The sequence below is a fragment of the Cheilinus undulatus genome, linkage group 17 (assembly GCF_018320785.1).
Source record: "Cheilinus undulatus linkage group 17, ASM1832078v1, whole genome shotgun sequence".
Taxonomy (NCBI): Eukaryota; Metazoa; Chordata; class Actinopteri; order Labriformes; family Labridae; genus Cheilinus; species Cheilinus undulatus.
The window spans coordinates 41,077,898-41,103,255 of record NC_054881.1 but is presented as its reverse complement, the minus strand read 5'-3'; the positions used below and the strand labels follow the sequence as shown (position 1 = coordinate 41,103,255).

Sequence of the window (25,358 nt, the reverse complement as noted above, 5' to 3'; positions counted from 1 at the left end):
TCATGTCTAATCTTTAAACATTTTTAACATGAATATATTTTGGATATTTTGGTTTGCAAATGTCCTTAAATTTTACAACTTCTTCTTCTTCCCCATTTTTTCCACTTTTATCCCATTTTTGCCCCTTTTAAGCTACCTTTCATCATTAAATATCCCTTTTTTCCATTTTTTTTTGCTCATTTTTGCTTCATCTTTTTGTCACTTTTCTCCCATTTTTTGCCTTTTTAAAAATTTTTGCCACTTTTTGTCCATTTAAGCTGCCCATTGCCATTTAACACCACTTGATTCCTTTTTTTCCACAATTTTTGCCCTTTTTCACAATTTTTGCCACTTTTATCCCTTTATTTTGCCCTTTTTTGCCACTTTTTGTCCATTTAAACTACATTTGCCATTACATACCACTTGTTTGCTCTTTTTTTGAACATTTTCGCCACTCTCGACTGCTTTTGGCCCATTTAAGTCACTTTCCACTCACTTTCGCCACTTTTCTCCCTTTTTTTTTTGCCTTTTTATTTTTACATTTTTTGCCACTTTTCGTCCATTTAAGCTGCCCATTGCCATTTAATACCACTTGTTTCCTTTTTCCTAATTTTTGCCCTTTTTTGCTTTTTTTTGCCACTTTTCCCAATTTTTGCCACTCCTATTCCATTTTCCCCCTTTTTTAATACAATTTTTGCCATTTTTTGTCCATTTGAACTAACTTTTACCATTACATACCACTTGTTTCCTCTTTTTTTGAAATTTTTTGCCACTCTTGACTGCTTTTTGCCCATTTAAGTCACTTTCCACTCACTTTTTGGTCACTTCTCACCCTTTTTCTGCTACTTTCTGAGCTTTTTTTTTACCACTTTTTGTCCATTTAAGCTGTCCATTGCCATCTAATACCACTTGTTTCCTTTTTCCTAATTTTTGCCCTTTTTCACAATTTTTTTTGCCACTTTTTCCCAATTTTTGCCATTTTAATCCCATTTTTTGCCTTTCTTTTAACCCTTTTTTGCCTTTTTTGTCCATTTAAACTACCTTTTGCCATTACATACCACTTGTTTCCTCTTTTTTAGAAAATTTTTGCCACTCTTGACTGCTTTTGGCCCATTTAAGTCCCTTTCCACCCAATTTTTATGTCACTTCTCACCCTTTTTTGCTACTTTTTGACCATTTTGCCACCTTTAACCTATTTTTGTTGCTACTTCAAGCTGTTTTTGCCACTCCTCACCTCTTAGATTGTGGCTCTTGCAAAGGTATTTTTCAAGAATTTGTCTCTTTGGTTGAGTAACACTGCTCTATAGCATAGTCCCTATAGTAACTGTAAGTCTGTCCATCTTGCTCCATGCACAGCAGAGGTTCGCAAAGCAAATCACCTTTTTTTTCTGGTTTATGGTTCCGCGCCTCCCCTGAAGCTCTGTGGTGCCCCCCAGGGGAGACCCGCCTCACACTTTAAAAACCACTCCCCTAGAGTGAATCTTGAGGGGATTTCATGTGTGATAATTCGATTTTAATTCTAACAGGGTTTAAGTGAAATGAATATTGTCTTTAAGAGGCAGAGACACTGTGCTTCAGTAATGGATATGGAGATGTGTTGGTATTGTGGAGTCCCATTGGTGAGGCTCAGGTTTAGCTCCAGAGCACCAGAGCTGAATTAACTTCTAGGTCATGTCCAAGTAGTTCAAACATGATGGAAAGTACCGGTGAAATTGTCTGAAAAAGAGGAGAGAGAAAAAGGGCAAAGTAAACAGGGCATGTCTCTCCTTAATTCTCAGATTTCTACGCTTACATGTGATGCTGACTTGTGACGGTCATTAGAGAATTGAGTTAGAAATGGAGATAAACGTGCGTGGCTGTGTGTGTGGACAGGGATCAGCAGAAGCTTTCAGAGCAAACCTTGAAGAAGTCAGGTTTACGTAGTCGATCCCCTCGTCCAGCCCCTCCGATCAGATATCCCCTGATTGTTTGAGAATGACCTTAAACTAGTTAGAGCTCTGTTTTTGTCTCGTCCCGCGCGCTCACACCAGCGCTGAGTCCACTGTAATGCAGTCTGGGTTGTTGCTGACTGCATGACCTCAGCTGGGTTACATAGGGGTAGAGGCTATCTGTTTTGAGACCATACAGGGAGATCCCGTGTTGTGCTTTGGGAGCTGGCCTTGCCCGCCTCTGAGGCCCACATGTGGTTATTGTAGTGGCAGCATTTAATCTGGGTAAATTCCTAACGGAGATGGGGCTACAGGTGGTTTGAGTTTGGTGCTGCGGAGGAGAGGGGGCATCTGGCTTCAATCAGAGAGTGCCGGACCGGAGTGACCAGGCTTACTGAGGACGTGAACGCCTTGACTATCAAGAAGGCCGCCCGGCTGCAGCTAATGATTATTTTCAGGGCTGTTTGATGAGTTTTCATTCTTAATATCTTAATCTCCAGTTTCCTAAAGTGTCCAGATAGAGCGTTTGAAATTGTCCACCACAGGCTGGTGGCATACATTTAATGGACCGTGATGCTGCAGCATGGATAGGATTGGAACGGACAGTCTTGATTGTCCTCAAGGGGCGTTTTGATGCAACAAGGGCGATACACATCATAAAAGTATAAAAAGTACTGATTTCCCTTTGCAACAGAAAAGCCCAAAGTACCAAAAACTTGTTTTCTGACCACGATATTTTTGTGCTTCAGTGGAACTTTCTGGACCCACAGAGAATCTATAGAGAATTTATGGAGAATCTATGGAGAATCTGTGGAGCGTATGGGGATTTGTTGAGCGACATCAGACCGACAAACGCAGACGAGCTGAAGGCCGCTATCAAAGGAAGCTGGGCTTCATAACACCTCAGCAGTGCCACAGACTGATCGCCTCCATGCCCCGCTGCGTTGATGCAATAATTCCTGCAAAAGAAGCCCCAACCAAGTATTTAGTGCATATGAATAAACACTTTAAGAAGGCCAACACTTCTGCAATAAAAAAACCTTTTTTTATTGTCTTATGTGATGTTCTAATTTCTAGTGATGCACCAGCAGAGGACATTTAAATATTATGCTGTCATCCTCTGATTTTGATGTAGATCTGCTGTCATAAAAAAGCAACAAAAAGGTTTAGCTTTGGTCTGAATTTCTCCATTAGGTATGAAATCTTGCTTATAAATACAGTTAAGATTGTAATTTAAGTCCAGTGTGACGTGCATATGAGAGAAGATGCTTCATACGTTCTCTGTGTGCCGGATGCATCATTACGATCAAACATGATGTTGAAAGTGGCGTCCATGTGTTTGGTCACCTGTTCAGCTGCTGTTGAGCTCACAGATGTAGGAGTGAACGGTCAAGCTGATTTAGATTCCTCGGTATTCCTGCGAGGTCTGGGATGTTTTTTCCCTGCCGTTTGTCAAATCCCAGATTGGTCATCCGTCTTTTCCTCTACGTTTTCATGAGCTGTAGCAGACGACCAGAGCAGATTCACTAACAGCTCCGAGGTCCAGGGATATAAGTCTTTAGACATTAAAGCTCTGAAGGAATTCATGAGTCTGAGAAGTGAACTCCGCCTGCTCCCTTATTAGCGATGTGACTTCTCTTTGTCTTCCTTCCTCTTCTGTCTCTGCTATCTTTCATTGAACCAGCTGTCTGTGCCACAGCAGTCAGCGCTGATTAGACTTCAGCGATCTGCTGGCAGAGGCTCGGTTTCCCTGAATCTGTGATTCAGTCACTAAGATCTGATCACGTTAGTTTATTTAGCATTTTTGAAGCATTAACTTCAGCATGGTTATTTTTTTAATCATGTCTTGACTTCTGTTGTTCGCTCCTGAGTGAGAAGATCAACACTCACAAATATCACAGCAGCTCTAACATGGATCACTTTGACATTTAAAAGTCTGGGCTTTTATTTTGAAAAGCCTGTGAGTATGAGCACACATGTCAGCTAAAACAAGGTTAATATGCCTCTTTATAAATAATTTTCCTGTCTACAGGTGAAAAAGTTCATTTTTCCTGTGATTTCATTCAAGATGACACAGCTCACAAAACCAAAAATCCACCATATCAAAAAATTTGATTATCAGTCCAAAAGTAATTGGACGGAGCTCCTTTTGCACAAGTCATGAAGGCAGTCAGTCCGTGGCACTGCTGGGGTGTTATGAAGCGCAGGTTGCTTTTTTTTTTTTTTTTTTTTTTTTTCTCTGGAGGTTTTACTGCTGAAGTGCCAGACCTGTTCCCTCTGAATTCCTTAGATCAGTGGTTCTCAACGTTGGGGTCAGGACCCCCATAGGGGTCGCGAGACACTGAGAGGGGGTCGCAAGATGCCCTGAAGAAACTAAGAATATTTTTTAAATTACACTGTTGCCACTTTACACCAATTTTGTTAAATTTTTTACCCCTTTTTATGTTTTTTCCCCAACAATTTTGCCAATTTAACACAAATTTTGCCACTTGAAACCCATTTTTCCAATTTCAAACCCTTTCCAGCACTTTATTCTGCCTGTTTTTGCCACTTCTAATCCAAGCCTTGCCACTTTACACCTGTTGTTGCCTCTGTTAAACCAATATTGCGTCTACCACTTTTTACCACATTTTACGCCCATTTCAACCACATTTCACTATTTGATTTGCTAATTTTACCAGTTTAACCCATTTCTGCCCATATCTCTGTCCTAGTTAACCCTTTTTGCCAGTTTATATCAATTTTTCATCCCATTTCACCAAATTTTCCACCCATTTTTGCCAATTTAAAGTCAATTTAGCCACTTTTTTTCCCCTTACCACTATCTATGCCCATTTTTGCCACTTTAACCAATTTTTGCCACTTTTCCCTTATTTTTTTCCAATTTTATCACATTTTTGCCACTTCTAACCAATGTCTGCTACTTTTAAAATCCAATTTCACCACCTTTTCCACCATTTTTTGCCATTATTAACCCATTTTATCTCTGTTTTTTTAACAAAAGGCATTTGAACCCATTTTTAAGAGGGCTATCTACCCCACAAATGAATAAAAAAATAAACTTGCTTCTTTGGTAAGGGTGGTTATTTTTCAGGTTATTTTTCCCCTTTAACCCCCTCATGGACAGCCTTGTCTGCACATAACTGTTCTTGGACGTGCATGACTGTGTTCAACCATCTTCAGGTACAGTGGGGGTCCCCGGTCTCTGGCACCTTTATTTTGGGGGTTGTGGGCTGAAAAGGCTAGATGACTGTTTCATTAAGTTTCAGTATCGAAGCTGTGGTTTGGATTCTCTGGTTGAATCACAGACACAGAGCAATATTCTAAATGCACCTATCATAGAGGAACTCCTTTGAGGCTTTCTGCCTTTATTCTGGTAGGACAGTGGAGCCGTTAACTTTGGTTTGTGGACTGAACCACAAGGCTACACACACGGTTTTATCTTTTGTGATTAAAGAACCAGAAATAAAGATCTTGTCATCCACCAGAAGATTGAGGGTTTGCTTTCAGAACAGCAAAAACATTCAGGCTCTTTAACGGAGCACTTTCTAAAACCAGGGAGTGTCACCTCATAGCACACTTTCTCACAGCTGTATCAGTTTCTAGTTAGTTCTATCTGATGTGTGGCAGGTGCAAGTTTTCACACCTCTACCAAACAACATCCTCTGAGTATGAACTAACACTTACCTCATGGTTTCTACTTCTGTCTGCCTGTGTGACAATCTGTGGCTGTGATAATCTGAGGTTCAGAGGGTTTCTGAGCACTGTTTCTATGCCATCTTCATCAGATAAAAACAACAATTCAGTGCCAATCTAACGTCATTGTATTTTCTACAGAGCAGGTCCTTGTTCACTAAACAGCCAAAGGTAAAAAGCAGTTCCTGACAGTCCAGCAGAAGGGAGGAACAGCCCTCTCAGTAAGTTATTAAGATTATTACCTCCAGTTTCCACGAACAACAGCTGTATACCACAGATAGGACTATAGGACTTATGTCAGGTGAGGTTTTTCTTTATGTATCCTCATTCTTTAAACTTGAAAGTGTATTTAAGGACTAAAGTTTGTTTCACTGGTCATCCTTAAAGTGTCCAAAAGGACTGACATTTTTGGTCTGAAAAGGGCATTTAAATATCAGTATCAGCTAAAATGAATCTGTTAGTATTGGCATATCGGATATCAGCAAAATCCCAATATTGTGCATCTTTAGTAGGACTGGTAATCAATCTGCTGCAATTTACAAATGGCAGAAGTTGCAATATTTCTTTAACTTGAAATGTGTCAAAATACCAAAATACAATCATTTTTTGCAGCAGAGATTTTATGTGCATTTTGAAATATTCAAGTGTCCGTTTAAATCTGACCTACTCTCACTAATCCCTGCTTGATCATTGTTGTTGCTAGGCCTGGGCGATATGGCCTAAAAATCATATCACAGTGTTTTTCTTGCCTTTGACGATACGGTATTATATCACGGTATTACAAAATTCAAAAGAGATAATGCTTTGTAATCCAAATTCAAGTGTTATCAACCCCCTTCTCCCCTTAAAACAAGCCTTTGATGGCGTACTCAATTCATCTCCAAGTATAGGAACACAGAAAACATGTTTTTTTTTAAGTCTTTTTTAAGTCCGTACCGGGGAATACGGCTAGTTTACAGCAGCTTTTCTGACCTCATTTAACATCACAGCCTGGATCTTTGACTCACCCTGGACTCAGTCATAAGTTAAAATAGACTTTTAAATGGTTGTTTATGCCGTTGTAAGAGGAAGAGCTGCAGCGCTAGGCTCTGCGACCAGGCAGACTGACAGAGACAGCACACTGACTTAGTTGCAGTACAGCTGTCAGACTTTGAGAGGAAAGAACACGTGTTTTTGCCTGCTAACTGTGCCTAGTCACAGCGGCAAGAGTCCTTGACATTCAGTTAGTTATCTGGGTACATGTAATACTAGAGCTAAACGTGCTTTTGACTAGACTCAGCCTGAGCTGTGTGTCACAACTCACTTTCTCCGCCAGCTGTGGGACTGTATTAATACCCGTTTACCGTCCACCTCTACGTATCACCGTTTTTTTAACCAGCTCCTCCGGCTCCGTGGTCTCTGCTCTGTGCTTGAAGCCATTGCCACACTGAGGCAGATACGATGACACCATCAACAGGCGTTATCGCGATTGGTCAGTAGAGTCTAAATCTCTACCATAGGCCAAATTTATATCATTTATACCATCTACCGCATATACCGTGCACCCCTAGTTGATGCTTAACTTCCTCCACCCCAGCCTCCTCCTTTAAAGCTTAAAGCTTGTTGCACTCTCATATTCAGATTCTTGCTACTACAGATTAATGGCTTCTGAAATAATTTCATTGTTTTCAGTGCAGATGCTCATAAATGGATCTGTTCATATGGGGGTTTCTAGCCATGCACTTCATGTGAAGTCAAAGCATGCTGCTTGACTAAAGCAGGGAGCATCTTTTTAAGTTTCCCAACCATTTTTCCTTGGAGCCCCCCCCATACATAGCCTCGCAAAGCAGATGGATTTGCCCATTTCCATTTTTCTTACTGGTGAATCCATCTTGCAAAGCTCCCGTCTGAACCGTTTGGGCCCGTTTAGAAAGTGACAGGACCAATCAGCAACAAGGGGCAGTACTTTCAGGCGCAGCAGAGTCGTGACGTATGCAAGCAGTGAGAAGAGGCCGGTGCAGTAACGGCAAAAGAGATTAGCGTGGATGCTGCTAAAGCGCCAGTTTTATCAGAACTTGACGACATTTCCTTGTTAAAGAGAAGAACAAAGAACAGCAGTGAGTGTTTTCTTTTCAAAAACAGTAAGTGTCGAGTACTGACATGTCTACAGTCGCCATGGTTCACATTATTTAGTTCTTTATGGCGTTGAGACTAGTCAGAAGGGGTGCATGCACAGCTTGTTAGCGGCTACGTCATGTGTTTTGTTGCTCTGGTCCATACAGATGTGTCAGACAGAACGTCCATCCAGTCATCCTCTGAGTTTCTTTTCAAAGGCTCTGCCTTTTCCCAAACACTGTGTATTGAACTTTTCCAGATGGATATGTGAAACAAATCCATCTGACGTGTCAGGTTACTTTTTCATCGTTTTGTTATACCTTTAATACTGTCATAGGCCCAAGCTCTACTACTTTCTATTAAATACAGCTGACTGACCAAAAAATTCCCTAAAACTTGGGTCGCAATATTCCTTGAGGAGTTGATGGTTGGTCCCGTGACTCAAAGTCTGATGATTCATCGTTCTACTGTGGTAATAATTAGTCAGTCTAGTGTCCCATCCATTAAACTTACTTTGGCATCACTGCAGCATAACAAATCTCCATCCTGAAGTCACCAGTGTTAATAAGGTTGATTTAATCCGGTCTACTAGCTGAACTTCTGTCTTATTCCTTTCTAAAAAAAGTCTGCCTTTAGAGGAAACTCCAAACTAAAACTTTTCTCTCCCAATGAAGAGATTCCTTGTAAAAACTTCCAGAGAACCATCCTTCAACATGTCTTACCATGAGTCAACGTGCACATATTGGTGAAATGTGAATGACTTTTAACAGAGCTGCAGTGTTCACAGCTCTCTGTGTTTAACTGCAGAGACTGGATGTGCGGCTCATTGTGGGAAACAGAAATGTCCTCGACCACAATGTGACCGGTCGATCCAACAGTTTTCAAACCCTTTCAACAGTTTCTGATTTTATCTGCATCATTTACAGAGATCCTGATGGTGAAACGCCAAAAGTGGCGGTGCTGTTGAGGTACAAAGTGAGCTTGATGATAGATCCTCTGTAAACAGTGACACCACCACAGCACCCACTGTGCAGGAACTGAAACTGTGTGGTTCCCCGACGGCAAATACATGTGGTTGTTCTGGGTCAGGCAGTGCATGCACAAACCTCCAGCTACAACTACAAGTCTGTTTGTTAGCATGCACTGGCACTTACTGGTGAAAAACACCAATGACAGTGATGATTAAAGTCGACATTGCTGAAGCTCTGCTTTGGTTGGATTGCTTTTAGTTAAAACATTCCCAAGGTCCAGGTGTGGTGAAGAAGATGTACCTTTTCTTTGTCTGATTTGATGCTTTGGTTTTTCAATGTTTCTCAAGCAAAAGCACCAAATCGAAAGAGCTGCTTTTTCAAGAAATATTTGGTGATTTGTTCCAGAATTTCACTTCAACCTAAGGCCACTAAAGACTCTCCCAGCTGAGTGCATTTGTAAGCCATTTGACAAACACAACGGACATTCTGTTCTGCAAAAGGTCAACATTTTCATGCAGAATAATTCTCTTTGCAGCCTTTGCACCAACCACGCTTTCAGAGCGCTATCATCACTCAGATGGCAATCTCTAGATGGTGAGGACATCCTGATGCTAGGATTTAGCTAACCACGCAGGAAGTTTAATTCAGAAGATACACACAGAGCAGAAGAGCATGCGATATATTTCCGTGAAGAAGTGTGCAAGTCAAATGGAGGTTCAAAGATTTGGCCCCGAGCCTGTGAAACCGCAAAGGGCCACCCACATGACTCTGTTCCATACTCTGCTGCTTGAAACGGCTACAGATGTGTGACTGATTCTGCAGTCTCTGCAGCATGTGGCAACCAGGAAACTCATGGTATCGTTAAGAAAATGAATATGTTGAAAGTCAGGTAGAGCTGTAGAGTTTTATTTCTGCAGCTAAAGCTTAACTGACAGTAAAAGCTGGAAGACTTGCAGTTTTGTTTTCTTTAAAATAATGTGTTTGAATGGAACAAATGTATTTGAAAGGTTCATTTAATGCATTATTAGCTTAAAGTGGCATGACATAACTCCCCACTTAACCCTTAAGAAGTGCCACTCCGCTCGATAAAAGAAGCACATCTATTTTCCGCTGATCTGCTGCCAGCAAATGCACGTCTTCTGGTCCTAAACAAAGATCCAGGCATTTGGGGATGTCTTGGATGCTGCCATTGGATCTATGTCTGTGAATGGTGTGTCTGTGGAAGTTGTAGAGCAGTTCTCCTACCTTGGCAGTGTAATCTATTTATGCACTGACTGAGAGGCAGACTTGGACTCATGCATGGGGTGATGGGTTCGCTGAGCAAGACAGTGTGGCATTCCCAGTACCTGAGCATGCAGATGAAGGTCTCTTGATGCTGATTTGATCCTAATCAGTCCATTCTCCAAACTTGCTAACCTAGCCTGTGCAGTTTTCTGGCTCGGTTCTACAGCTCCTCTATTCTCTTCTCGTCTCACTCCGTTTCGTCTCCAAGTTTGTACATGCAGCTAGCGTTGTCCCAGCTCACACGCTATGTTAGCCTGGTGCAGAGCCCTGGTCATGTCCGGTTTCAGGCCTTTAAAGTTCCCCTCGAAGTACAGAGTTTACAGGAGAACTGCAAGTTCACGCAGGCATAGTGCGTCAACAGTGGACTATTTTACCTTTTGGGCTTGATTTATCATCCTTTCAGGTATAAGTCTATGATATTATTGCTTCCGCCATTGAGTGAGTGCTTTAGGAAGTTAAAAGGTTAATGTTTGCTTAAAGGATCTGTTGTTTTATGTAAAATTCTTTGGCTAAATATCCCCAAAAGTTAACTTTTCCTCATCAATGGCGCCGTTGTAGCTCTGTGACCCACTGACCTCTAGGTCAGTGGATCTCAACTTTTTCAGCCCAGGACCCCAAAAATAAAGATGCAAGAGACTGGGGACCCCCACTGTACCTGAAGGTGGCTGAACAGCCATGCACAATCTAGAATCTTGGGCAGACAAGGCCGCCCATTAGGGGGATAAAGGGGAGAGCTTTAACCTGAAAAATAGCCAGGTATATTTTTTTTATTCATTTGTGTGATAGATGACCTTCTTAAAAATGGGTTCAAATCTTTTTTTTGTTGAAAACAGAAATAAAATGGGTTAATAATGGCAAAAAATGGTGGAAAAGGTGGTGAAATTGGATTTCAAAAGTAGCAGACATTAGTTAGAAGTGGCAAAAATGTGATAAAATTGGCAAAAAAATAAGCAAAAAGTGGCAAAATTGGTTAAAGTGGCAAAAATGGGCATAGATAGTGGTAAGGTGAAAAATAGTGGCTGAATTGACTTTAAATTGGCAAAAATGGGTGGAAAATTTGGTGAAATGGGATGAAAAATTGATATAAACTGGCAAAAAGGGTTAACTAGGACAGAGATATGGGCAGAAATGGGTTAAACTGTTGAAATTAGCAAATCAAATAGTGAAATGTGGTTGAAATGGGCGTAAAATGTGGTAAAAAGTGGTAAATAGAGGCATAATGGGTCAACAGAGGCAACAATAGGTGCAAAGTGGCAAGACTTGGTTTAGAAGTGGCAAAAACAGGCAGAAAAGAAGTGTTGGAAAGGGTTTGAAATCGGAAAAATGGGTTTTAAGTGTCAAAAATGTACTAAAATTGGCAAATATTGGTGGGAAAAAGTGATATAAATAGGTTAAAATTTAGCAAAATTGGTGTAAAGTGGCAACAGTGTAATTTAAAAAATATTCGTAGTTTCTTTAAGGCATCTGGTGACCCCCTCTCAGTGTCTCGCAACCCCAAATGGGGTCCTGACCCCCAAGGTTGAGAACCACTGCTCTAGGTGACCTTTTGCTCTCTCTGCAGGATGAGACATATTGCTGATATAGCGATGGTTTACGATCGGGAGCGTTGTGTTGTATTTTGAAAGAACTGGATATTCTACACTTGTGACTTCCTCTTCTGGAGCTTTCTGATCAACGGTTATTGACGCGGTTTGGCAGTGGCCGGCGCTGAAAATATACCTGCAGCATATCTCGAACGAAGCAGAGCGAAGTGTTGGTCCAGGCATGCGCTGCTGCCGGTCTGGAGCGCCAGCTGTGGAAATGATAGACTAGAGAGGGAGCGATGTGCTCCGTGGTACGATTCGCAGCACGTTTGCTGTATGTGGAAATTGGAGGTAATGCTGACCTGCTCAGGAGAGCAAGAATCAGCTCTCTGATACAATAATGGCAGCTGTGCTTTTATGGGCACCTTGCATGTTTTCCGGGCTTGATCCAGTTCTCTGCATACTGGCTGCCCAGGACTCAGTGGGCTGGAGCCAGCAACGTGCGTCGTGGAGAGTCAGCTGGGAAGATACCTGGAGAGATGGGGCATGGCCCTGGCACAGGCCTGGAGGATTTCCATCAGTTGGCCAGTTGCAGTACAGGACCAAGGTTAACATGGCAAAGTGCCGAAACGGTCATATGCTCCCATACCTGACCTGTGTCTTGCAAAACAGCTGGCTGATCAGGTGACCAGTAAGAGAGGTTGACAAAGAAAGGCATACTTGGTGGATTACCATGCCAGATTTAAAATTTATATTCCCCAGATGATGAACCATCCTGTTTTTCATAATTCTTCTTCTCCAGCATGAGACTGTCATGTACAATTTGGAGCCAAAAAGCATTGAAAGTTCCATACTGCAGTTTGGTAGCCATGTTTAGGTCTTTTTAAGCTCGGGTGGCCCCTGTCTTTAGTCTAATGCCATCATTAGGACCACATATTTACATAGTCTTCTACTTTACTCCACCCATCTTCGTTTGTTTTCCTCCACAGTCTCACAGAAGCGTCGTCTGCATACATTATAATCAGCAGATGAAGTCAAATGTATGAATGACAGTCAGCAACACACTGGGGTTGGGCTTTACCACAGAACTGAGTCATCACTGAATCATCACGCTTCTGTCTGTGCCATCACTGCAGAAGGGGATCCAGAAAGAAAACACAGACTCTGTGTTACTAAGGGGATGCTGGTGCCAAGCCTCGCTCTTCTTTTAATGTCAAGTCTTACAACTCCAGCAGGAACATGCTGAAAGCTGATGTTCCACTCTGCTACTGCCGCGACTGTTTCTGTTTAGGAGGCTATTAAAAGAGTAAATGTGTCTCCATGGAGTGTTTGAAAAGCCTAATCTTCGTCAAAAATAAACACTGAAGTGAGATAAGTGCCGGCTAATCCTTAAACTTTGCCCAACAACATAGACATGAAGAAACTGATATCTGTCATAAAGAGCTCCAAATAAACAAGACAGCCGTGGAGGTGCGACATCACATGTTGTGTCAGCTTACGCAGGTCTTAACCCCTAGAGAGGTCAAACCACACACAGACACTCAGGCTGAACACTTAAAGGCATTCTGCATGTTTCACACTTCATCGCTTCTTTTCTACAGTCTGTTACAGTTTTAGAGATTCAGGAGCATCCTCACTGAACCCCGAATCGTTAGTTTACATGTAAGAGCTTTCAGATATTTACTTCATTATTGTTAACAGGGAGATATTGTTAAATGGACCAGTAGTGGGTAGGAAAATATGAGGAAAATTTTATATTGCTTTTATTCCCTCAGAAAATACAAGAATCATGTTTCTTTATGACTTGACCCCATCATATCTTTATACAAATTCTAAAGTCATATAATGTCTTATTATATATTTATGGTATTGTATATCATATCACAGTGGTTCTCAACTGGTGAGCCGGGACCCAAAAGTGGGTCGCGAAGCTCCTTCCAGTGGGTTGTAAATGGGTGCCTTGCAAAAACTGTGGCTAATGCCCCATGTATACGACAACTTTTTGCTTAGTTTTCCGTTTTCATTTCCAAAAAGTTCCACGTTCAGACAGCAATGTTTTCAAAACGATCTCGGTTCACACGAGACTGCAGGAAACACCAAAAACGATGTAGTATACATGCCAGGCCAGTAGATGGCGGTGTGATTTTCGTGCCTGCACCAGATTCTGACTCGACCCATACGCCGTCAAAGGGCGTATGGGTCGAGTCAGAATCTGGTGCAGGCACTAGAATACATCTCCACTGATCCAAGTGATGGGGAAGTAAATCAACGCTTTGTTGGAGAAGTACAGTTAAATTTAAAAGAGTGAGGAGCACGAACAGTACACTGGTGTCGGCCATCTTTGTTTTGGGCTTCCCATCTGTGCATGCGTTATAAGCCTACTCGTGCATGGATATTTACTGCAGCCGCAGTGCGCATGTCCGTTTTCAGAAAGTTCCGTTTTCCCTGCATTTTGAAAAACTTCCATTCTGGAGCCTGTTTTTGAAAAGTTCCGTTTTCAGGCATCAAAATGCCGTTGCTGTGTAAACGGAGAGCCAAAACACTTCAAAGCTTTAGTGTTTTCACTCAAAAATCATGTAAGCGGGGCGTGAAAGTCTTTAAAAGTGTGTGGACATACAGGGCAGTCATGCATTTTTATTGGGTGATTGGATGAACGTTCTGTCACATCTTTACGGGCCAATCAGAGCAACAAAACACGTGACGTAAACTTCATAGAGAGCTGCTTAACGCAAAACATGGCGACTGTAGACATGTCAGTACATGACTTTTGTCATTTTTGAAAAGAAAACACTCACTGCTGTTCTTTGTTCTTCTTTTAACGATGAAATGTCATCAAGTTCTGATAAAACTGGCGCTTTAGCAGCATCCACACTGATGTCTTCCACCATAATTCCAACCAGCCTCTTCTCGCTGCTTGCTTACGTCACAACTCTGCTGTGCCCAAAAGTACTGCCCCTCGTCGCTGATTGATCCTGTCACTTTTTAACCGGGCCCAAACAGTTCAGACAGGAGCTTTGCAAGATGGACTCACCAGTAAGAAACACAGAAACAGGCGAATCCATCTGCCATGGGAGGTTACATTTTTTATATTTTCTTTAAGAAATGTTAAAGGAATTTGTTTGATATAAATCAGAGCATCATCAGTGTAATATGTCCTCTAACTGCCATTACTACTTTTAACAAACAACAACTCAAGGCTTTAATGAGGTTTTGACTTTCTGCATCACAAAAACAAAAACTCTAACTTATTGAAGACATGGATGTGGTCTTTTCCCTCAGCTCCAGCCTGCATTCTCAACAAATAGTTTGTTGTGGTGCATGTTTTGCCTTTGGACTGCGTAGTTGTGGTGGTGCATCAGTTACAGAGGAGGGAGGGCATTCAGGGAGATAAAGAGCAAAGGAGGAGGTGGTCGGGAGTAAAAAAGCTGCTGTAGAGACAGAGAGGAGGACGCACAGGAGGTAATTTTCAAAGAATTTGTCGTGGGGTGAGATTACTTTAACCAAAGTTTGAGCATAAACAAAAAGAAGAGTGAAGAAGTGCAGAGGTCAGAGAGGGAAAGGACAACCACTGCTTCTGTTAGTCATCTCTGCAGCTTCTTTATGTGTTGTTACATGGCTGACATTAAAAGCTGTCATGCAGAAATCAGATGTTTCAATTCAACATTTAATTACTGCATCATAGGAAAAGTTTCAGTAATCAGTTTTAGCTGCACCCTCTTGATTTGATGTTTTTTATGCTTTAAAGGCAGGAGCGCGGCTCAAACTAAAGACTTCTTCCACTTAAGCAGCAAAGTCATGCCTATTTCTTTAATGCTTTTTGAAACTAATGATCAGAGTGATTACAGGACAGCTAGAGTTAAGCTTTTCTCTTTCCCAGTTTGAACATTTCTGTGAAACACTCCTGTTTTGGGTGTAGTTTGTTATTAAGTCATTTTCTTTGTATAACATGATTAAGGCCTTGTTAGACTCATTTCCTTGTTTTTGCCCAGGAGTGCCAATCAAAACCCAATAACGCTTTGCCAGAAGAAACACATAAAGAAGTCCTAAGCAAACATGCACAGCACATGCACACAAATACTTATACTCCTCTGGGGATCCACTACCTGCTAAGTGCTGATAGGCTTAGATCTTGGATGTATGTGTTTATGTGTGCAACCAGAGCAATGCTGCATCTGTGCACCAGGCTTCCCCCCCCACCCCACCCCTGCACCCTGCACCCGTCTTGTATCTCTCCCAGGCCAGCAGCAGGCCAGAGCTATCCATCAAACTGGCATCATACAGGGAGCAGTCTGGAGCCTGGAGCAACATGTTCACATTAACCTCTCAGACGAGGGGCCAGCACCAGCGGCCGCGCCGCTCATCATACTCCTCTCACTGTGGAAAATGGGTGTCTGTTTGTGGAGTTTCACTGCAGTCAGGAGCGGGTCAGAATAAATGTTAAAACTAGGAGTTACTAATTATATGATTATTCCATTAAGGCAGTGATACTCAACCCGTGGCTCTGGAGTCACATGTCGCTCTTTTGTGATGATTTGTGGCTCTTTTATGTCTTAATTTGAAATATTATTCCCCCAGAAAACCTTAAAAAGGAAAATTTGTAAAAACATAGTTTTGTCTGCATCTTTCCATTGCCCTTATATGTAATTTTTTTGCTACTTTCATTCCATTTTTACTGCTTTTAGCCCATTTTTGAGACTTTTATAGAGCTTTTTGCAATATTTTGCCCCTTTTTTGCCTTTTCTGCCACTTTTCACCCATTTAAGCTGCCTTTTTTGTAAATGTCACTAATCATCTCCCATTTTGCCCCTTTTTCGTGCTTTTTGCCCATTTTTCCCACCTTTTGCCCATTGTAGTCACTTTTCACTCATTTTTCTCCACATTTTTGCCACTTTTAGACCATTTTTGCCAACTGTAACTCATTTTTTTTGCTACTTTTCTCCCACCTGTTTCCTGATTTTTCCCATTTTTGTCACTTTTCACTAATTTTTCTCTGTTTTTAACACTTTTAAATTATTTGGTCACTCCCCACCCATTTTTGCAACTTTTCTCCCAGTTTTTGCCACTTTCAGCCCCCTTTTTCACTTCTTTTGTCACGTTTTTCCCCTTTTTTATACATTTATCTGGCTTTTTGCTATTTTTTGCTCCTTTTTGACACTTCTCACCCATTTAAGCTGCCTTTTGCAGTTAAATGCCACTGTTTGCCCATTTTTTCCCATCTGTTTTCTGATTTTTGCCCATTGTAGTCACTTATCATTAATTTTTCCCCACGCTTTTGCCACTGTTGGACCATTTTTGCCAATTTTCACCCATTTTCGCAAATTTCTGCCATTTTTTTGCCACTTTTCTTCCAGTGTTTGCCACTTAAGCCCATTTTTTACACTTCTTTTTGTCACTTCTCTCCCTTTTTTTTACATTTTTATCCTGCTTTTTGCAATTTTTTGCCCCTTTTTGACACTTCTCGCCCATTTAAGCTGCGTTTTGGAATTAAATGCCACTTTTTGCCCATTTTTCCCAACTTTTTTCTGACTTTTGCCCATTTTAGTCACTTATCATTAATTTTTCTCCACGCTTTTAACATTTTTAATTCTTTATTTGGTCACTTCCCACCCATTTTTGCCACTTTTCTCCCAGTGTTTGCCACTTTTTGACCATTTTTGCCACCTTTAACTTTTATTAATTGCCACTTTTCACCACTCACATTGTGGATGGTTGAGCAGTGTTGACCAACACTGCATTAAGGCAATTATATTATGGCACTGGGATTTATATGACAACTCCCTGTATACTTCAGTTCAGCTATAGACCTCAGTCTTCATAAAATCCTCACTTTTACCATCTTGCTTTGCCAAATATGCATCGGGGAGTTAATATCTGTGAGATTAAGGAACATGCTGACATCTAATTTGTCTGATAAAACAAAGTTTTAGAAAGAGCAGACATTCTTTAAATTACTTACATCAGATTTTTTCAAAAGTACTGGTAAACTGCTAGCGGACACAACTATCTTGAGTTTATTTCACTTTTTGTGTAAATGAGCGACAGGTGTGTTAGAAAACCCTGAGATTTGCTGGTACCTGCTGAGAGGAGGATCAGATATGAGAAGTGCCACATTGAGCTGGTATGAAAGAAGTTTCAAAATGTGTCTGGACGTGAATTTCTTGAAGAGATTAACATTTAAATTCCTCATTTAAGTTAAAAAAGACAAAAGTTTAGTCCTGGTTTGAAAAGCACATAGTTCAACCAAAGAGGGAGTAAGAGCGAAGTAAAGCAGTGTGGTATCTGCTGGTCTTGTTTTGTTGACAGCAGAATCAAAGAGCCAGACACCAGAGCTGACTGTGTTTATGTTTACGGCCGCTGGTTTAGTCTCTCTTAACTTTAGTTTGTTCAAAGTGTTTTGCTTCGGCAGTATAATATAAATATCTGGAGACTTTCTTTGATAAGGAAGAGGAACATTTTCTGCATGACTGTAGCAGAAGTAAAGGTCATAGCTTAAGCAGAATTAACAAAACTCCAACGCAGAGAGGATTACTCATTTCTAGTGTTTGCCATTTTATTGTGTCAGCGAGTCACTTTTGTCCTGTCATGAATAATTTTTCCATCCAAAAGGGTAGAGAGAGTGTATCCCTGAGACAAAGCCTGTATTTGTTCATTGTTTTGGACTCTCAGAGAGCAGAATAGAGTCCATGGAAAAGAGGAAACACATTTATCAGGGAGGACTGGTTCATGTGATGTTCTTAGCCATGGGTGCTGTAGTAGTAACTCTATTTCTGTCATCACATCTCTATAGTCTTTTGTGTACTGCAGATTTTTTTAGCTGGTTTATATTAATCATTTAACCGAATCAGAGCAGGGGTGTCAGCACTGTGTGCTGTTTTTTTAACTGTGCTCTAGTAGCCTTAAAACAACAGCAGAGGAACAAAAAATAAGAAGGAGTAGTGACCCTCACCTAACACATCTGTGTGTTTGACAGGGAGAGGAGGGGGAGTGTAGACAGGGCAGGGCTCTGCCCCCGCTGACCCCTGTCCACACTAATGTGGATACTTTACAATAGGAATCTTCTTTTTACCTTTTTTTGGGCTTCTACATTCAGTTTTCACCCCTCTGCTTTTAACTGTGGATCTCTTTCTCTGTCCACATTATACAGTATGTTCCACATTCATGGTTTTAATATGTCAGGGACTATCCACCTTATTCCTAGCCCCCATGATTCTTTGCATGAAGTATGGGTGCAACTTCCAGTCCCTTCTATCTAAATGGGACTTTGCATTGAATACAAGATGTGAAACCCGATTTTTAGAGCAATTTGGACATTAAAATATGTTCTTTCGACTGCTTCACCTCAATCGGGACAATATTGTTATTTCTCCGCCCTCTACTAAAGAGTACAAAGTGACGACATTACCTCAGATAAACTAGACAAGCATATTTAGCTAACTTTATTAGCTTTGTATCAGTGTAGTAATAAACCATCACGTTTTGTTAAATGAGTTTGGACACCACCTTCAGATAACATTCCTAGTTTGTGGGGTTGCTGAAATCCTTATTCCACCAACTAATCCCTCTTAAAACGTGGGAATTATGTTAAATAAAATTATCCATGACTGAAGTTGTCAGCTGTTCAGTTTGGTAAATGTCAAGTTTTGAATTAATGTTGAATTAATAATGAAAGACTTACATCCCGAATGCATTTAAACAGTGAACGGCATGTTTAAACACTGTTGTTAAAGATATATATTTAACTTTGTCACGTAATTAGTACCATAACCGAAGCAACAGGTACTGAGCATTACAGAAAATAACATTTAAACGTTCAGCTCATTTAACTTTATTGAGTTAACAAAAATGAAGCAGTATTTATTGCAGCAAATATTTATTTTTCCTTATTTTTGCCCATTTTAGTCACTTTTCACTCATTTTTCTCCATGTTTTGCCACTGTTGGGCCATTTTTGCCACCTGTAACTCATTTTCTTTGCCACTTTTCACCCATTTGTGCAACTTTCTGCCCTTTTTTGCCACTTTTCTGCCGGTGTTTGCCACTTTCAGCCCATTTTCTCCACTTCTTATTGTCACTTTTCTCCCCTTTTTTACACTTTTATCCTGTTTTTTTTTTTTTTTTTTTGCTCCTTTTTGACACTTCTAGCCCATTTAAGCTGCCTTTTGCAATTAAACAACTGTTGACACTAAATCACTTTAGTAATCCTTGGAAGAATCGTGTTTTGCTGTTAGTTCTACTGTATGTTCTACTGTAGTTCAACCACATTTATAGCAGTAGACCCCAGGAATTATGTAGTATCCACCTAATTTACTTACTTACAGCTTACAAAACAAACAGTGTGAACACGTGATTTCAAAAATATATCAGTATTTACAAAATCACAGTGAATTTCTGTCAAACAACTGTCGTTCTTAGTTAGCATCTATCGTTAGCTGCTGTATTAAATTACATGTAATTATGTACTTCTGCCTTAGCACCGGAAGTTTCGCCCATATTCAGATTTACATTAGCGGCAGGAATAAGGTGGATTGGCCTGTAAATAATGTGATGTCAGACACTGTAATTCAGTGGAAATGTCTTTGTACTAGTATAATACAAAAATCTCCCAGAATCCCCACAACCTTCTTATATGGAGACAAAGCGAGGCACTGTTAGCCAAAGCCTAACTTTAAAAAGTCATCTTCATCCCGTAAGACGAAAAGTTCAAGCACCTAGCCATCCACAACACCCACAACTACCTGATAAATTTATCTTTGTATGCACAAAAACCAACACAGAATTAAATTTCAAGCTGTTATCAAAATTGAAAACTAGCTAGCTGCTTTGCTACCAGTCCATTAAGATATGCTATGCTGTAATTTACACGTTACACAGGTTGTTTAGGGGGAAAATTACTTTGGGATTACCTTCACCAGAAAGTAGGCTAATAGCTGCTACTAAGCTAATTCTTCTGGAAAAGTTGGCTGTCATGGTTCAGCTCAAAAAAAAAAAAAAAACCTTTTATGCTACTAGTTAGCTTGGCTACTAGTTAGCCTTACCCATCTAACTCAAAGAAACCACTGAATCCTGCTATATTTGGATGAGTAAACCTGAAAACACCAAGTAAAACACTAACTGTCTTCTGTCGTTCAGTTTCTGTTGTGACAGACAAGATAGTGAGGTAGTTTCTCAAACGTAGAGAAGAGCCATGCTAGCTGTTTCTGCTGTTAGCCTGTTAGCTAGTCTAAAACACAGACATGAATGTGGCACCAATCTCCTCATCTCTCTCTTGTTAGGAGAGCTAGTAAGTACACTTTGTTTTTTTTTTAATTCAGCTTTCGTGCATTTAACTTGTCATTTTTAAAAACAATTAGCTGTAAGATAGCACTAAGCTAATTCTCGTTAGGTTTTTTTTTTTTTTTGCTCTGAATCAATGTTTCGTAGTCATGAGGCTGGTTGGCTTCCTTCTTGTGTCAAAATGTTGACCTTGAGATTTTGCTACTTTCATGCCATTTTATGCTATTTTATGCTATTGTTATGCTATTTTCAGCTATTTTTGTGCTTTTGGCTATTTTCAGCAGTTCTTCCATAATTCAGCTCTCAGCATCCCCGCGCAATTTCAGCTGAAATTGTAATTTTGATCTAGTTGTTATTCTTCAGTGCCGGCTATCACCTCCTTCATACTTTGTCATTCTGACACTTTCAACTTTAAAAAATTCAGTTTCTTTGTCGTTCAACTTCTATGTATTCTCATTTCTAACTTTTATAATTATTAAATATGGCTATTTTCATGCTATTTTTCAGCTATTTCTATGCTTTTTCAGCCATTGAATGCAATTTTCATCTACTTTTAGGCCAAAATCAGCTATTTTTATGCTATTTTCAGCTATTTTAAGGCTACTTTCAGCTATTTTTTTGGCTATTTTCAGCTTTTTTAGGCTACTTTCAGCTATTTTTTATCATTTCTTGAGCTATTAAATGCCATTTTCAGCTACTTTTATACTATTTTATGCTATTTTCAGCTATTTTTGCACTTTTGGCTATTTTCAGCAGTTCTTCCATAATTCAGCTCTCAGCATCCCCGCGCAATTTCAGCTGAAATTGCAATTTTGATCTAGTCTTATCTTGTTTTCCCTTTTAATTAACTGCATTGTTTTACCAAACAGCTGCCTTTAGCTGAAAGCTCTCTACTGCTGATGTTCTACATACTTCTAATTAAAATTTAAGCAACTTAAGAATAAAGAGCAGATTGATGTGTGTTGTTAGCGTAAGTGGTAGTTTGGCTAAGAGCCTTGGTATCACTTGATAATTTAAAACATGCTACTAAACACAGCAGACATAAAAGCCTTTATAGAGCTATAATTAGAGTATAAGAGTGTGCTGTCTGCAGGACTTCTTTTTATTATATACCGGATCAATGTTATGTAATTGCTGTTTAAAAACACTTGTCAGAGATCTTCCCAGGATAAGTGAACCCACTCCCTCTTCTGTGTTCATTGGATTCTCATTTTTGCCTCTGTTTTCTGTATTTGCTTTTTCTGACTTTGCAAAATAAACCTGCGGTGATGTTTTAGGACTCTTTGATTAGCAGGAATATAGAGTTTTTGGCACTGTTATCCTCAAAGCATGAAGCATAGCATGATTTTTTTTGCATGTTGCTTATTGAATCTGGAGGAAGGTTATTCCCTGACCCTTGGGCGTGTGTATTTTTAGTTCCTCCAGAGGTGTTTGATCCATCCCAGAAGCCCCCTCCTCCCAGCTGCGCCCTGTATGTTAAAACTGTAGTGACCAGCAGATATGATTTGTGTATGTGGCTACGGTTAGGAGATGGTCAACCACCCCTGCTGTATACAGAGGAGGTTTAAGGCGGGATGAAAGCTTTGACAACCATCAGGGGGGGATGATGTCATGCGTGGGTCGCAGCTTGTAGGCCGACATGTTTTCTGCACCGGTGAAAAAGGCCGAGCTCCAGAGGATACATCTGGAGTGGAATATGACACCGTCGAGCCGTCATGTTCAATCAATGAATGAAAGGAAGCATGCGGAGAGGAGAGGGAGATGCTGGAATGAGCGACGGGAGAGAGGGAGTGACGAAGATGAATGGAGGAGAGAAATGTAAAGGGATGGATGATGTTCCTGAGGGGGAGGGAGAACGAATTAATGTGAGTGGAGGGGAGGAAGCAGATTCAGTAGTGAGCAGGATTGTAGGAAATTATTTTTAGCCAGTTCCAGTGCAGAGGCAACATCAGCAACTGTCTGATAGCCATGAAACTGTGAATTGACTTTTCTGAACCCTTAACTTTTCTTTTTTTCTGTGGCCACTTATTTTTTAGATATTATTGGTTGGAGGTGGGAAATTTTATGTCTGTTTGTGGTGTCCAGATGTTGAATCCATCCAGCTTTGGAGATTTTTGCATGTGGTGGTTGAACGTTGTCTGACCTACAAAGGTTTTTTAAGTGACTGATTTCAAATTAGACAGAAAGGAAAGGCTCTTGAACACTAAACTGTAAGTGAGCAATAGATGCTTTAAAGAGAGTGGCTCATGTTATCAGTGCTGAAACCTCCAGTCTTTGTCTCTGCTTACTCATTAATGTTCACATTCCTGTGCTGACTCTGATTACACACTGATCTGATCTATTTCCCAGTTAAACCTGACCCCCATTTAACCTTTTTCTATACTGCTTATCCTGTTCAGGGCCACAGCAGACTGATACCTAACCCAGCTGTCACTGGAGGAGAGGCAGGTATGCTCTAAACAGAGCTTACATGTAGACAAAATAGCAGATAGACCCACGCCTATGGGCAATTTAGAGTCATCAGTCGATCTAACAAGCATGTCTTCGGACTGTGAGAGAAAGCTGGGGTACCTGGAGAAAACTCAGTGCCTGCAAAAGGGGAACGCACAAACTCTGCACAGAAAGGCCCTGGCCATTCATTTTACCCTCTACCTTTATAAGCCTTCCAGGGCCATCTGCTGAGAAGCATCCCCACAGCATGATGCTGCCACCACTGCGCCTCACAGTGGGGATGGTGCATTGATGTGCAGTGTTTGGTGTCTTGTCTGATGGCCTAAAAGCTCCATTTTGGTTTCATCAGACCAAAGAACTATAGAGTCTCCCACATGCCTTTTGGTGAACTCTAGTCCAGACTGAATCTGAGTTTTCTTCAACAGTGTCTTTCTCTTCGCCACTCTCCCATAAAGCTTTGACTGCAGAACACTTGCCAACAGTTGTTGTCTGCAGAGTCTTTCCCATCTCAGCTGCTGAAGCTTGGAACTCCTTCAGAGTAGTCATAGGTGTCTTGGTGTCCTCTCTCACTAGTCTCCCTGGATGGCCACTGAGTTTGTGAGGACGGCCTGATCTAGGCTGATTTACACACGTGCTATATTCCTTCCATTTTTTGATGGATTTACCCGAACTTCTTGTGAAGCTTATACCTTTAAAGCAGTGGTTTTCAAAGTGTGAGGCGGGCCTCCCCCTGGGGGGGCGCCACAGAGCTTCAGGGGAGGCGCGGAACCATAAACCAGAAAAAAGGTGATTTGCTTAGTGAACCTCTGCTGTGCATGGAGCAAAATGGATAGACTTATAGTTACTATAGGGACCATGCTATAGAGCAGTGTTACTCAACCAAAGAGCCACATTTTTGAAAAAGACCTTCACAAGAGCCACAATCTAAGAGGTGAAAAATGGCAAAAACAGCTTGAAGTAGCAATAAAAATAGGTCAAAGGTGGCAAAAAAATTTTTCAATTTGAATCCCTTTTGTGGGTGGGGTCCACTGAATGAATAATTTCTTCTTAGGAGAGGCTCACTCTCACACTTTGAAAACCCCTGATTTATAGAACTTTTTCTCTGAGTGGCTTGGATCGTCCTTTTGTCTTCATGGTGTAATGGTAGCCAGGAATACTGGTTAAGCAGGGACTGAACCCTCCAAACACAGGCGTCTTTATACTAATAACACTTGAGACACATTCACAGCACTCAGGTGATCCTATTTCACTAATAATGAGACCACTAGCATCAATTGGCCCGGACCTCTGATGAATTAGGGATGAATATTTATGCAGTCACTTTCTCTAGATTATATATATTTTTAACTGACAATACTTTACTAGTTTTTTGTATTTTTTATGTCAAAAAGCCAAATTATTTTGACTATGTATGTACTACTTATGCATATCTACTTTGTGCAGTAATGTTCCTGTTTCTAATCATGCTGCAGTCGGTCTTGTTTATCCCTATCCTCCTCCACTTACAGACATTATCACTAAAAATCAAAAGAATTTGGTCTCTTGTGTTCCCCTCTGCATATAAAAACACAAACGCGCCTACATTCATGACCTCTGGCGTCTGCTCTACGCCCACATGCTGCCAAGAACAAGGCAGCGTCGGAGCAGACGGCCAAATGAGAAAATTAAGTCAAAGTCATTGGAGCTAAAACCTTTTAGAGTTCAGCTCATGACCGACCATTTCTAAAATGATTAGAGAGAAGAGAGTGGATACTGTTGGAGCAAGAAAAGGAGATTTAAATTTAGACTGAGGAGGATTCGCGGAAGAAAGTTGGGGGGAAAGAGGAACAGGAGATACTGGTAGAGATAATAGAACAGAGCAGGAGGAAATACAGAAATATTGCATTTTGTAACTCTGGCCTGCCTGAGGCCGTGCTAAAATATGAGCCACATGGTGCATGAAGGTCCCACCCAAACCCCCTTTCCTTTAAAGGGTCAAACAGCAGAACGTTACTGATTATTTTCCGCCTAACTGATCTACATTGACGAGCTACTACTGATGCTTAGTTTAATACTAGAGGATTAGTTTTAATCTCTAAAACTCGCTAAGGTTGAGTTCCAGCGTTACTAAATGACTCTCTGCCCACAGGTGCTGATTTGTGTGAAGCTTTAAAGCCGATT

The 25,358-nt window shown here is 40.8% G+C and overlaps 1 protein-coding gene across 1 annotated transcript in view; it reads left to right on the top strand.

Annotated features, from left to right (window-relative positions):
* Positions 1-25,358, top strand: part of itga1 (integrin, alpha 1) — a 92,984-nt gene that overhangs the window by 969 nt on the left and 66,657 nt on the right. The gene's annotated exons all lie outside the window — the stretch shown is intronic.